Consider the following 14,322-nt stretch of genomic DNA (forward strand, 5'->3'; position numbering starts at 1 on the left):
ATTCATTTTAATTGCTGGATTGTGTTTCACTGTTTGACTATAATGTTTATTTTCCACTATGGTAGTGAACTTAAACTTTTTTATATTTAAAACAGTACTGCAATGAACATCCTCCTCTCGATGAATGTCCTTGTTCCTACGGGCTAGCGTTAGCATTGTCTGGGCTCGTCAAAGTGTGGACTGAAGATAATGACTACAAAGTACAGAAATTGAGAATAAGCTTTCAGAAACTTGAAAAGCAAATTGCCTGGGCACTTTGATGTCTGCTGAACTGACAAGAAAAAAAAAAAGTATCATATCCAGGCTTGTATTTTGTATTTTTTAAAATTTTCTTTAATGTTTATTCATTTTTTGAGAGGGGGGAGAAATAGAGACAAAGTGTGAGCAGGGGAGGGGCGGAGAGAGAGGGAGACACAGAATCTGAAGCAGGCTGCAGGCTCTGAGCTGTCAGCATAGAGCCCGATGCGGGGCTCGAACTCACAAACTGCGAGATCATGACCTGAGCCAAAGTCGGACGCTTAACAAACTGAGCCACCCAGGTGCTCCTATTTTGTCTATGTTTATGTTTTATTTGTTTTATGTTTTTACTGTATTTTACAAAAATATTGATCCTCAACAGGTTGGAATGTTAACAATTGGTTTTTTATTCAGAGAATTTGAGGATCTCGAGACAGTTTCTACCTAGAAGTGGTATGTCTGGTTTGATGAACTGGTGCATTTTTAGCTCTATAAGGTGTTAACAAATTGCACTCCGGAACAGTCAAACCAATTTCCATTCTCTTCTGCAGTATATGAAGGTTCTCTTTTTTCCCAGTTGCATTGTCAGACTTCAAAATCTTTGCCAACACGGCACCTGTGAAATGATATTTCATCTTAATTATAGCACTTATCTGATTAATAGTTAGGTTGGACATCTATATGTTTGTTAGGTTCCCATTTGTGTGACTCTGACAAGGTAGATTTTCTCAGTTTGCATTTGTGAAAATATGTCTGTAACAAGCTAGCTGTGGGAGGTAAAGTATTATAACAGGTATAACTGGTTTTGACTAAGAAAAGCCTAGAATAGCTAGTTTTGGCTTGATGAAGGATAGGAAAAGCTAGTTGTAGCAAATGAACGCATACACAGGTACTTCAGTGTCTTTCCTGGTATTTTAGACTTTGGACAATGATTTAGTCATCAGCACTAAGACATTTCAGTGGACTAATTATCACTGAGAATTCTGTACCTGTCATCCAGTTCTGATAGCCAGTGACTTTCTGGTCCTGATGAGGCTGAAGACACAGAGCGAGACTGAATTCACCTGTGAGCTTTGTTATTTTCTGGAGCTGTGATCTGACCTCTCACTCACTCTACCTTTGGTACGGGCGAAATAACTGGGGAGAAGGTATGGAGGTGGGCACACTTTATCAGGCATTCCCTTCCAATCACCCTGTAGTCAGCCTGATTTTTTTTTTTTTAATGCAAACCAGAACCTATGCTACCATACTTAAAACCTCTTGATACCTTCCTACAGCATTATAAAATCTGAATTACTTGGCCTGGATCTTTCCTGTCTCTTCCATCCCTCTCACCTTCCCTTCCTCCTAGCCTGTGAGATGACATTTCTTGCAGAGCCCCAGTTTATGGCCAGTTGTTTCACACTTTAGTCACTTGGCTTAAAGAATGCCTATTCCCAGAATACTTTCTTCCCCCAGTTGGCCTGGTGCACATTTCCTCCTCATTCATAACTCAACTATGAAGCCTCTCCCAGGGAGAATGGATTATTTTCATTTGTATGCTCTATTAAATTAAAGTGTTCACACATTCCCTCCTTTTTACAATAAACTTTTGCCCAAGGTGCATAGCTCAATGAATTATTACAAAAAGAACAACTGGTGTAACCATCACCTGGCCAACAAATGCAAAGTTATGAGTCCCTCTCTCCACTAACTAGTACTTTATTTTTTTTTATTTTTTTATTTTTTAATGTTTATTTATTTTTGAGACAGAGAGAGACAGAGCACGAATGGGGGAGGGGCAGAGAGAGGGAGACACAGAATCGGAAGCAGGCTCCAGGCTCTGAGCCATCAGCCCAGAGCCCGACGCGGGGCTCGAACTCACGAACCGTGAGATCGTGACCTGAGCCAAAGTCGGACGCTCAACCGACTGAGCCACCCAGGCGCCCCATAACTAGTACTTTATACAAATGAAAGCACATAACATGTACTTTCTCTGTCTGGTTTCTTTAGTTTACCGTTCATTGTATTTTTGAGATTTATCCCATGTTGTATAGAGCAGCTCATTTGTTTTCCTTGCTTTATAGTATTTAATTTATGTCAACATTGTATGTATTGATTTGTTTTTCAAATTGTTGGTGGATATTAGAGTTGTTCCTATTTTGAGACATTAAAAATAATGCTTCTGGGGCACCTGGGTGGCTCAGTCAGTAGAGCATCTGACTCATGATCTCAGGGTTGTGAGTTCAAGCCCCACATTAGGCATGGAGTCTACTTTAAAAAAAATGTTTCTATGAACATGCATGCACATGTCTTTTGGTGCACATGTGTGTATATGTTTCTGGTGGACATATACCTAAAAATGGAATTCCTGGGTCATAAGATATGTGATATGTTTAACTTTAACAGATAATGACAGTTTTTCAAAGTAGTTGTGTATATTTATACTCCCCCAGCAATTTTGCTTGTAATCAGCTCTTTTATTTTAGCTATCATTTTGAGTATTGTTGTGGTTTTAATTTTAATTTCTCTAATGACTAATGAAGTTGAGCATTCATATATTTATTGGCCATTTAGATATCCTATTTTCTGAAGTGCCTGTTTACATCACCCCTTACACATGTACGTTTCCCCCCAAGGTTGTCTGTTCTGTTATTGTTTTTAGAGGTTCTTTATAACTTTAATAGAGTCCAGTTTATCAGCATTTTCCAGACAACCCACCAAATCATAAGAAATAACACATTGCTGTTATTTTAAGCCACTTTGTTTGGGGAGTGTGTTCAAGAGCAATGGATAAGTGAAGCAGAAGAGTAAGAGAGTCTTTTATCTATGGGAGTCATCTTACCACTTGGAGTCAATTTATCACTTGATTCATCAGAAACCCGGAAAAGTTCTTAAAGAACTGTGTTGGCCTGGGCAGAGACATTTCCAAATGAAAAGAGGCCTCTAAGTCCTCAAACTTCTATGGGGAGGCAGTAGGTTAAGGCTTCTCAGCTACCAACATCCAGTGGAAAAAGCAGGATAGAGGGCTCTCCAGAGGCTAGGGTGAAGAGCGACGGAGATCTATTCCAAGAAGCAGGACTAGCAACATATGCCCAGTGGATTTGGGAATTGCTACGGATCAATGACCGCTCTGCACCTCCTTTTCACTCCCCTGTTTTGAATGCAAGCATTTATTTTGGTCATCGTATCCCTAGCTTATGAAGGTATATTGAGTGTATGTGTCTGTGTGTATTCAGGGGAAGGGGATAGAGATAACTTGTCTTTTTAATTCACAGTCTGCACTACCTCAGTGTATCTGCAGGAAAACATCTCATGAGCCCCATCTGAATTTGGACGTGACTTAGATTACAAGATGCCATATGGGATGAGCTTTGGGAGTCCAGAGAGGGGTGAATGTAAGTATATTTTATCTGTGCGGGATGTGAATCCTTAAAGATCAGAAAGTACACTGTAATATCTAGTCTTACACATGACACCCAGTATTCTTGTTCTTATGTAATTAGTCCCCTCCCACATGACATCTGGGTTAACTTTGTGACTTGCTTTAACTATTAGAATATGGCAGAAACAACATCATGCCAGTTCTGGGCATAAGACTCAACAAGGCCAGGCAGCTTTCACTTTTGCATTTTGGGGATCTCTGAGTTGTCATAGAAGACATTCAGATACCCTGATGGAGGGATCATATGGAAAGGTCATGTGGACAGGGAAGAGGCCTAGATCCATGGAAACAAAGAGAGGAGCCCAGTTGTCTCAGCTGAGCTCAACCTCCCAGCCTTCCCCCCACAAGGTGTCAGTGAGTGAAGCCATCCTGGCTGTTGTCATTCCAGCTGATGTTTAATTGTAGCTCCATGAGACACCCCAAGTGACACCACCACAACCGCCCACTGAGTCCCAGTCAATCCGTAGAATTATGAACAATGACAGAATTGTGGCTGGTTTAAGCCGCTATGTTTTGGAGTGGTAAGAAAACAACATTTCTATACTATTACTCTACTTTGTGAACCTGCTATATCTCTCCTTTAGTTAGATCTTCAATTTCCCCCAACAATGTTTTATAGTTTTCTGTGTAGAGATCTTGCACATGTTTTTAGATTGGTTCTTAGACACATGGCTTGTGTATACTATTGGTAAATGGCACTATGTTTAACACTCGATTTTCTAATTGTTTATTGCTAGCTTATAGAAATTTAACTGTGTATAGAAACTAAATACATGATTTTGTTTTATTGACTGTGTACCTAGTGACCGTCTTTAATTCTCCTAATTCAACAGTTTATCTGTACATACTTTAGATTCTTCTACATATGAAATTATGTATAAATAATGACAGATTTATGTCTCCCTTTCCAATTCTAATAGGGTTTATTTCCTTTTTCCTTACCTAATTGCACTGGCTAGGACCTCCAGCATAATGAACTAGCCATTCTTGTCTCATTCTTGATTTTTTAAAAAAATTTTCAATATTTAACTGTTTTTTTTTTAATGTTTATTTATTTTTGAGAGAGAGAGCATGAGCGGGGGAGGGGCCGAGGGAGAGAGAGAGAGAGAGAGACAGACAGACAGACAGACAGACAGAATCTGAAGCAGGCTCCAGGCTCTGAGCTGTTGGCACAAAGCCCAACATGTGGCTTAAATCCACGAACTGTGAGATCATGACCTGAGCTGAAGTCGGAGGCTTAACGGACTGAACCACCTAGGTGCCCCAAACTCTTTCTTTTTTTTTTTTTTAAGTTGGCTCCACACTGGGCATGGAGCCCAATACAGGGCTTGAGCTCATGACCCTGAGATCAAGACCTGAGCTGAGATCAATAGTCAGATGCTTAACCAAATGAGCCACCCAAACACCCCTCAATATTTAACTCTTAAGTGTGGGTTTTCCAGATACGTTTGGGAAGGCAAGAATTTTTATTATAAATGGGTATTGAATTTTATAAAAAACTTTTTCTGCATCTATTGAGATGATAATATGATTTTTTATATCCATTACTGTGATGAATTACATTGATTTTTAACTTTAAAACCAATCTTACATATCAAATAAATCCAATTTGTTCATGAGGTATTATTCTTTTTACCTATTACAAAGCTTGATTCCTTGTTATTTTAAAAAAAAATTTTGCATGCATGTTCATGAGACAGAATGGATTATAATTTCTTTCTTTGTGTGTCATTGTCAGGCTTGGGTATAAAGGCTATGTAAATCCCATAAATTTCTTTCCTATTTCTTTCCTATTCTCTGGAAAAGTTTGTGTAAAATTGATGTTATAACTTTTTTCAATGTTTAGTGGAATGCACTAATGAAACATCTCAGGTGGGGAAGATTTTAATTATAGGCTCCCTTCCTTTGATAGATGTGACATTATTCAAATCCTCCTATTCTTACTGTGTTCATTTTGATACATTGAGATTTTCAATTTGTCAACTTTACCCAGATTTGCAAAATTATCAGTATAAAATTATTTGCATGGTCACCTTAATGATCTTTTCAATGATTGTTTTTTCATTTCTAAACTTGTTTAGTTGCACTCCCTACCCTGCCAATTCCTTTTTCCCTCTCTCTTCCTCTCTCCCCCCTCCACTACCCTCCCTCCCCTGCTTTTCCTGGTCAGACTGGCCAGGTGTTTGTCAATTTCATAGGTTTTGTTTTGTTTTGTTTTGTTTTACTTTGTTTTTAGGGATCAGATAAACTTCATTATTTGTTTTCTGTTTTATTATTTTCTATTTTGTTCTTTATTATTTACCTTCTCTACTTAATCTGAGTTTGCTGTTCTTTTTCTACGTTGTTGAAATATTGAGATTTTTCATTTTCAGTTTTTCTACTTCTCTAAAGGCTACATTTAAGTGTATAAATTTCTCTGGGAACACAGTTTCAGATGCAGCCCTACAAGTTTTGATACATCGCATTTTTAACACGTTCAATTAAAAATATATTTGAATTCCTATTGTGATTTTTGGGTTGACCTATCAGATTGTTTAGTAATATATTATTAATTTCTAAAATTGTGGGAGTTTGTATAGGTATTTTTGTTAGTTATTAGTAGCTTAATTATATTGTGGTCAGAGAACATACTCTGCTTTATTTCAGTTTTTATTTATTTATTTATTTACTTACTTATTTATTTATTTATTTATTCAACTTAACTGATCTCTACATCCAACAGGGGCTTAAAGTTTTGACTCCAAGATCAAGAGTCGCACACTCTACTGACTGAACTAGGCAAGTGTTCTATTATTTCAGTTTTTTATGTTTGTTAAGACTTCCTTTCTAGAATTCAGTTGGTTCACTCTTCTCTCTATATTAATTTAATCAAATTTGTTAATCATGTTGCTCAAATCCTCACATTTTTACTTTTTTTTTTGTTTGCTCATTCTTTTTATAACTTTTAGCAAAAGAGTTGTGTTAAAATCTCCCATTATGATCATGGATTGATCTATTTCTCCCCTTTAGTTCTGAGAATGCTGTTTCACATATTTTGAGGCTACACAAAAATCAATAGTGATAATCTTCCAAAGAACCACTCCACTGGGCAACCCTAAGTGCTGGGTTATCCAGGAGACCTGGAAAGACCTCTGGCTGGCCTGGATCATTCATATAGCTCATTTTTGCTCTGTTACTCTTACATGTTAGTGGCCTCCTTGTGGTTTGGTACATGCTTAACACACTCCTGCTTGGAGCCTTTGAATTTTCCATTCCCTGTCCCTAGAACACTCTTCTAGGTGTCCTCAAGGCTTGTGTCAGTGAGAGATACGAAGCACACAGAATTATACCTGGACCACAGGAGCTATTATAAGAGGAGGGAAGGAATACTATGAGTTCAAGTGTAAGGAGGGCATCATGGAGAGTCATTAAGATTTACCCAGAGAAAAAACGATTTTGAATGGGGACAGAGAACAACATATTGTAGTCAAGTAAACCAAGGCATGGAGCTGTGAACATGAGAGCTTCTCTTGAAACATCGCAGTGAGTCCAGGGCTCAGGTAGGAAAATGGTAGGTGATAGGTGAAAAGACTTGGAAAATAAGTTGAATCACAAAATAAAGGGCCGTGAAGATGAGGCAAAGGATTTTGGACTCTGCATTATCCGTCCTCCTCCCAGACTCTTAACTTCTTTCCTTATTAGAATATAAGATTCCTGAGGACATGCCTAGAAAGATGCTCTGCACATAACAAGCAAGCCATGTTCTACATACTGGTGATTAAGCACGCAGGCCCTGGGGTGAGGTTGTCTGGGTTCAGATCTTGCCCCATTCCTTCTTTACTGTAGGTGCCTAAATGCTCTACCCCTTCTTTTCCTGCTCTGTAAAAAGGGGCTGACGTACCAGGCTCACTGGATAGGTGAGGATTAGCTGTTATATATAAAGCACTTGGTATACGTTTATCACATAACCATTAGCTGTTATTAACTTGGAAAATTCCTAATTTCTTTTCTTTAATTTTTTTTAAGTTTATTTATTTTGAGAGAGAGGGTGTGTGTATGCACACAAGCGGGGAGGGACAGAGAGAGAGGGAGAGGAAGAATCCCAAGCACAGAGTCCAACGTGGGGGTTGATCCCACGAACTGTGAAGTCATGACCTAAGCCAAAATCCAGAGTCACTTAAACTACTGAGCCACCCAGGTGCTCCAAAAATTCCTAATTTCTATAATAATCTCCTTACATTCAAGATTCAAACTTCTGCCTTAAGGGAGAAATTTGTAAGTAGAGGTGGAGGAAGGTGAACTTATATCACCCAACCTAGTAACTATAGCCTGACCCCACAGCATTTTTCTAATTTCTTTGTGACAAGTACCGTCTCAGTTTCCAAACTGTTGTTCAATCAAGTGACAACATGGCAGTGACTGCTGGGATTTTTATCTGTTTCCATGACACCTAAAATTTAATAAATAAGGAAAGGATGATAAGAAGGCCTTATATTCTGATCATTACTTTGCTTCCAAGAGCTGTTACTCCATGTAAGTGCCCCCGCAAAAGCTTAGCTATTCAAGTGATGGTTAGAAATCAGCTGGGAGGGAGCACCTGCGTGGCTCAGTTGGTTAAGCGTCCAACTTTGGCTCAGGTTGTGATCTCATGGTTCATGGGTTCGAGCCATGCATCGGACTCTCTGTTGTCAGCACCAAGCCTGCTTTGGATCCTCTCTGCCCTTCCCTGCTCACACATGTGTGTTCTCTCTCTCTCTCTCTCTCTCTCTCTCTCTCTCTTCTCTCTCTCTCTGAAAAATGTAAAAAAAGAAAGAAAAAATAAATCAGCTGTGTGTGATTCCACAGCAGTTGATTTTCCTGACCGATGTGTTTTACAGGTGATTAGCACAGAACAGAGTACTTGCCATCAAGGACAAGAAGTAAAGAGAATTACCTAGAGCAAGTAAAACAAAACCCGAAATGCATCATAGATGCAACAGAAAAGCTTTCCCATCCCTGGTTTGCCGTTCTAACTTGTCCTGAAGTGTGTACTGAAAGAACTTGATGGGATGGGCAGACAGTGCCAGCACTGAGACAACACTGTCACTGGGAAAGTCACTTGACAAATCCTAATCTTGCCAACAGCCGCACCATTAGCGGCTCTGATGCTAAGATTAAATTAAGTCTGTGCCCCAGGAAAGCATAACTATGCTAGGATACTCCTCCCACGGAGTGTTTTTCACGTTGAAGCTTAATGTTCTCAACACTCAGCTCGAGATCTGTTTTCAGTTGCTATACAAAGGATTAGTGAAAATAACTCCTTCTCATGTGATTATTGTTTCAGAAATATATCCCATCGTAGAATTCATAGAAGACCCTGACTTCCTATTGAAAGGCCTTAGAAAAACAAGGTAAAGAAAATAAAATCATAGATGTCTAACAGACAAAATTTTGATTTTGATATTGTATTCAATAACAAATCTTGGTCAATGAATGTTTATTTCAAAAGAAAAGGCATGCACAGCCACCTTCCTACTAATGGTAGGAAATTACATAGCTATTTAAATATTGAACTATTGCAAATTAAGGTGTAAATGTTGATGATGTTCACAGAGATGGACTGCACACTTTACCCTTACTCTGGTCTTAGTAATATTTTCTGTGGAGCCATCATGACATGTCAGTCCAGTTTTTGAGGACTCAGTATTCAAATCATTGTAAAAGAAGGGGGATAATACTACTGACCTCACATCATTATTATGAAAATAAAGCAAAATCAAGTAAACAATAGTTTTAAAAAACTATTAACAGTATAGAACTCTTAATTAGTAATATTATGAGGAAAGACACACAATAAATTCCAGTCTTTTCATACTATCACATAAATACATGTATGCATGCATATATGGGTATATATTTATTCTTGTTCTGGTTAACCTGAAGCACAGCTATATAGATCTACACCTAACAAAGGTATATGGGAATTTTATAATTAAAGCTAGAGGTTTTTTCTATCAACATATCAAGCACTTTCTTTGTTTTCTAAAAACCACGATAGCAATTTTTATATTTGTTATACCAGAACATAATAAGTGGTTATTCACAGGAACACAGACAGAATTATATAAAAACAACAGGTGCAAGAACTCATAGATTGTCGTTAATTGCAAAGGCTCTGAGGATTTGGAGCCAGCGTTATAAAATACCACAGAAGCAGGTGTTCTACCTCTTCTTATGACTCGTGTGAGCGCTTAGAAATATTTGACGTGATAGATGACAGCTTGCTTAATGATGAGCCTGAACAGGACAGCTGACAAGAGGATTAGTGGCATGTGGAGAGCTGGGGATTGGAGAAGAGAAAAGGTATGATCAGAGTCCCAACTGCGGCCAAAGTCAGTTTCTGTGTTCTGAGGACCCTCTGTCTCCTCTGGTTTCTCCCTTGGATTCCCTATGCGCTCCACCAGCTGGATTGCAGGCTATCTCCCTACTGGAGTGTCCTTCCCTAGCTCTTCTCATGATGGGCTCCTTCTAAATGTTTAGCACTCAGCTGACGCTACTTCATGGAAACTAACACCTCCCAGTCCCTCTATTTCTCTGTAGCCTTTATCACCATCTACGTTATTTAATCATTTGTTTACTGTTCACGGTGTTGCTGCCCAACAGCAGGTGAGCTTTGTAAAGGGAAGAACTACATCTCCAGCGGTTTCTGGGTCATAGGAAACATAAATAAAAAAACTGATGAATGAATGAATGCATTAATCTCTGAGGCCCCCTACAGCTGTATCATTTCCTTCTTGATTACCTCTTACCTCAAAAAGCATTAGTTTTGTTCTTGATTCATTTAAGTCCCCTATTCCCAATTTTTTGGGTGATAGTATGTTAAACACAGCTAGTTCTCATTAGCACATTAGCTATCAAATATGACCACCCTTTCACATAACAGAATGATTTCTGACTCCTAAATACAGAGGACAAATTGAGGGTTGCTGGTGGGGTGTTGGGTGGGAGTATGGGTTAAATGGGCAATGGGCATTAAGGAGGGCACTTGTTGGGATGAGACTGGATGTTATATGTAAGTGATGAATCACTAAATTCTACTCCTGAGACTATAAAAAATAAAATGAAATGAAATAAAAGCAAAACAACAACAACAACAACAACCCAAAAACAAAAACCAAAATGATTCTGCCTAGTTAAAATTCCTTTGTGATCTACTTCTTAGAGTATATAGGGGTGTTCATTTCTAACAATATAGAAAATTGTAGAACCCCCAATGATAAAACACTTAGAAATGCTTAATGAGTTATACCAAACATTCTTTTAAAATTTTTTTAAATGTTTATTTTATAGAGAGAGAGAGACAGCGTGTGAGCGGGAAGGGGGAGAGAGAGAGGGAGGCACAGAATCTGAAGCATAAAACAATAAGAATCAGGAGAAAAATAAAACTGCAAAGATGAGGGGAAAAAAGAAACACAAAAATGCATTCTTTGAAATTAAAAACTCAATAGGCAGATTAGGAAGGGCTAAGAGAGCACTGTCAAACTGGAGGTATATGTGAGCATGAATCACAGAGAGATTACGAGATGAAAACTGTGAACAGAGATGAAGAGACATTGGGGATGAGATGAAATGTTACCTAACAGGAGCTCCCGAAGGAAAATATACGAAGAAATAAGCAAGAGGCAATATTGGAAGTTACGATGACTAAGAATTTTCCAAAATTTATGACACACATAAGTCATCTGATTCAGAAAGTTCATGGAAGTCCTGACTACTATAAATAAAAGTAAATCCACTCTGAAACACACTGTAGTGAAACAGCAGAATATCAGAGACAAAGATCTTAGCAGCAAAAGTCAGAAACATGTACCCGAAATGAACAATAAATAGATTGATCGGAGAATTCTCAACAGCAATGCTCTAGTCAGAAGACCGTGCAATAATATCTTCAAGTGCTGAGAGAAGATAGTCATCCAGCTAACATCCTATGCCAGACTAAACTACCATTAAATAATAATAATAATTGAGAGGTGCACCTATAACAAACCCTAATACTTCAAGAAGAACAAAATTGAACTCAGAAGGAAGGCGTGAGATGCAAAAAGGCATAATCAAAGAAACTAATAAATATTCAGATAATTCTAAATAGGCTTTGTTGGATAAAACAACATAATAATGATCTATTTGCGGTCACAAAAATAGGATGGAACTGAAATGAGATGAAAGAGATTTTGGCTTAGAGTGTTCAAAAGTCTATTACTTGGGAGGTGAGACATTTGTCAACCTTAGACATCGAAAGTCACATGTGCACGATCAAATGTTAACTATCACCACCAGTAGAAATATATATTTTTCAAACACACAGCTTTCAAAGCAGTAGGTGCTGTCCAAAAGCCTGCAGTCTAGTGCAGCTGACAAAGTCTTTCACAGCACTAGAGCTGACATTCTACCTGCTTTGTGAAAGGTCCCCCCCTCCAAAGAAACTTCAAAGTGCATTCCTCTCTCTTCTTGGGTGCCCTGGGCAAACCTCCTATACAGCAAGCTGTAATGTCCTGTTTCTTGAATCAGTTTCCTGTGCCGCCTTCACCATTATATCCCAGTGCCTGGCACAGAGCAGGTTTCTCATGCTTGTAGAATGAATGGATGCAACTTGCTCAAGGTCACACAACTACTCACTGGCAGGTAAGAATGAGAACCCAGATCTTTGTTCACCCAGGCTTGTTCCTTTTGGGAAAAAAAAAAAATTGTATCTGAAAAAATTGTTGTGTCCCATGAAAACAGTAGCTGCTTGGATTAAAGCGATAAGAAATCCCTCTGAGATCAAAAAAGCAAATGAAAACAGAAAAATTCACATCAGTAACTATTGCCAATCTTCTGTTTAAAGAAAATCCACATTTTGCAGGTTATGCTGGTGATGGAGCAGAGTGCTAGAACAGGTTTTTGGAGAGCCTGACGTTTCCAGGGAGAACTTGACCATACCTATCCCAAGGCAGGCTCTCCAGAAGCATGATCCTAGGGGACAGAAAGGATTCCCTACCCACCAGCTTGTCACTGCAGGGAATTAAAATGCCTTGAGACCCTATTGGTGATAAGTTAAAGAGGTGGAAGGTGGAAGGATTCGGAGCTAGCTGAGAATTTGCTCTTGGAAGGCTCTGCATAGAATAAACAAAGAAGAGGCATTAAAGGGAGGCAGACAGGGAGGAAAGAGAAGCTAAAGGTAAAGGAAGATACCTAATACCTATTTCACAATTTTGCTCAGGGCCAACCCTGTTCAGATTTTCAGCCTCAGCAACCCACAGGTTAAAATGGGAGGTTTCATATTTGATCTCCCTGGCCTCACAACAAAATTAAAGGGTGGGCAGGAAGTGGAAGATTTTTTGAGATTTTGGTGGGCAGTAGACAAGTGCATTAGAGAGGACCCCAAAGATGTATATATCTATGTACATATATTTATATGGACAGAGAGAGAGAGAGACATATATAGCCATGCAGGATTTTCTCCAGCCCTTTCTTATCAGTCAAGAGCCAAGAAGGGCAGACTATTCCAAAGGCAGCTTTCCTTCAAGAGGAGGATGGTCACAGAGGCAGTAAAGGGAAGTCAGGACTGAGGGTGGCAGCCTGCACAGGAGGGAAAGTGAGGCGCTGAGCATGAGAGCCATAGCTTGGGTATCTGTCTAAATTTGCAGAGACTGGAGTCCTGCTATGTCTAGGTTCGTGCCTCTGGAAAAGGATTAAGGCTCTTAAATCCAGCCTCTTCCCTCCACCTAGACAATCCCTTCTCTCCTTAACCTGCCTCCCACGTGAAGAAACATCAGGAAGGAAACACACTCCCCAAAAAGACTAAAAGGTGTGTGTGTTTGTGTGTGTGTGTGTGTTTGTGTGTGTGTGTGTGTGTGTGTGTGTGTGTGTGTGTGTGTGTGTGTGTGTTTAATGTGTTATTGAGAATGGACAGAAGAATTTGGGCAGCAGGAATACCTAGCATTTCTGCCACACTGAAGTGACTAAGGTTAATTTTCTACTCCATCCTTCAACTTTGAGGTACCAGGTGAAGTCCTGTTTTTTCATTAATTAGTCTGACTTTTTGTAGGATTGTGGAGCTTTATCAGAAAGGGACTTCATAACTATCTCCAAGTGGGACAGAGTGGAACCCTACAAGCTCCCGAGGAGATTTTTTTCACAATTAGCATTTCAGTCAAAGCCTTAACTCTGCAAAAGGAAAGCATAATGTGGAACAAGAGCTCCCGAGGCAGCCTGTTCTGACTCTGGCTCTCTGGGGCTCTGAAGGAGCCGATTGTGATCTAGCATTGAAAACAAAACAGAGCTTTCTCTCTTGAGCCTTGCTGTTTGTGCTTGTTCAGAATGCATGGGCTAATACTTTGATCTGTGATTACTTGCTTATTTCCAAGGACCTCACTTACACACATTTGTTGGGGAAAAAAATCTCCATTTTCTCACAAGGGGGTTGAGGTGAGAAAAATCCAATTAGTAGGTAAACATTTCATCAGACTGGGTTAGGGTATGCATTGCTACCATCGTTTGCCCATGTGAACTGCTGTTAGAAAGAAGCCCCTTGAAAAATGTTACCTGTGGAACTGCTTTAATATCTTCCTTGACAACAGACGCTTGGCATTAGTGAATCAACCACTGGGTTAATTAGAACTCAGACATGCTGCCTATTCTCAGCTCATAGAATAAACACTGTT

General features: G+C 39.1%; 1 long non-coding RNA gene across 1 annotated transcript in view; it reads right to left on the reverse strand.

The window, feature by feature from the left end:
• Positions 1 to 366: 366 nt before the first annotated feature.
• The window catches only part of LOC113598823 (uncharacterized), a 48,238-nt gene continuing 34,282 nt past the window's right edge, over positions 367 to 14,322 (reverse strand). The window contains exon 3 of the long non-coding RNA XR_003419566.2: positions 367 to 853. This is a non-coding gene — a long non-coding RNA (uncharacterized LOC113598823). The remainder of the gene's footprint in view (positions 854 to 14,322) is intronic.

Source organism: Acinonyx jubatus, chromosome B2 (assembly GCF_027475565.1).
Source record: "Acinonyx jubatus isolate Ajub_Pintada_27869175 chromosome B2, VMU_Ajub_asm_v1.0, whole genome shotgun sequence".
Lineage (NCBI taxonomy): Eukaryota > Metazoa > Chordata > Mammalia > Carnivora > Felidae > Acinonyx > Acinonyx jubatus.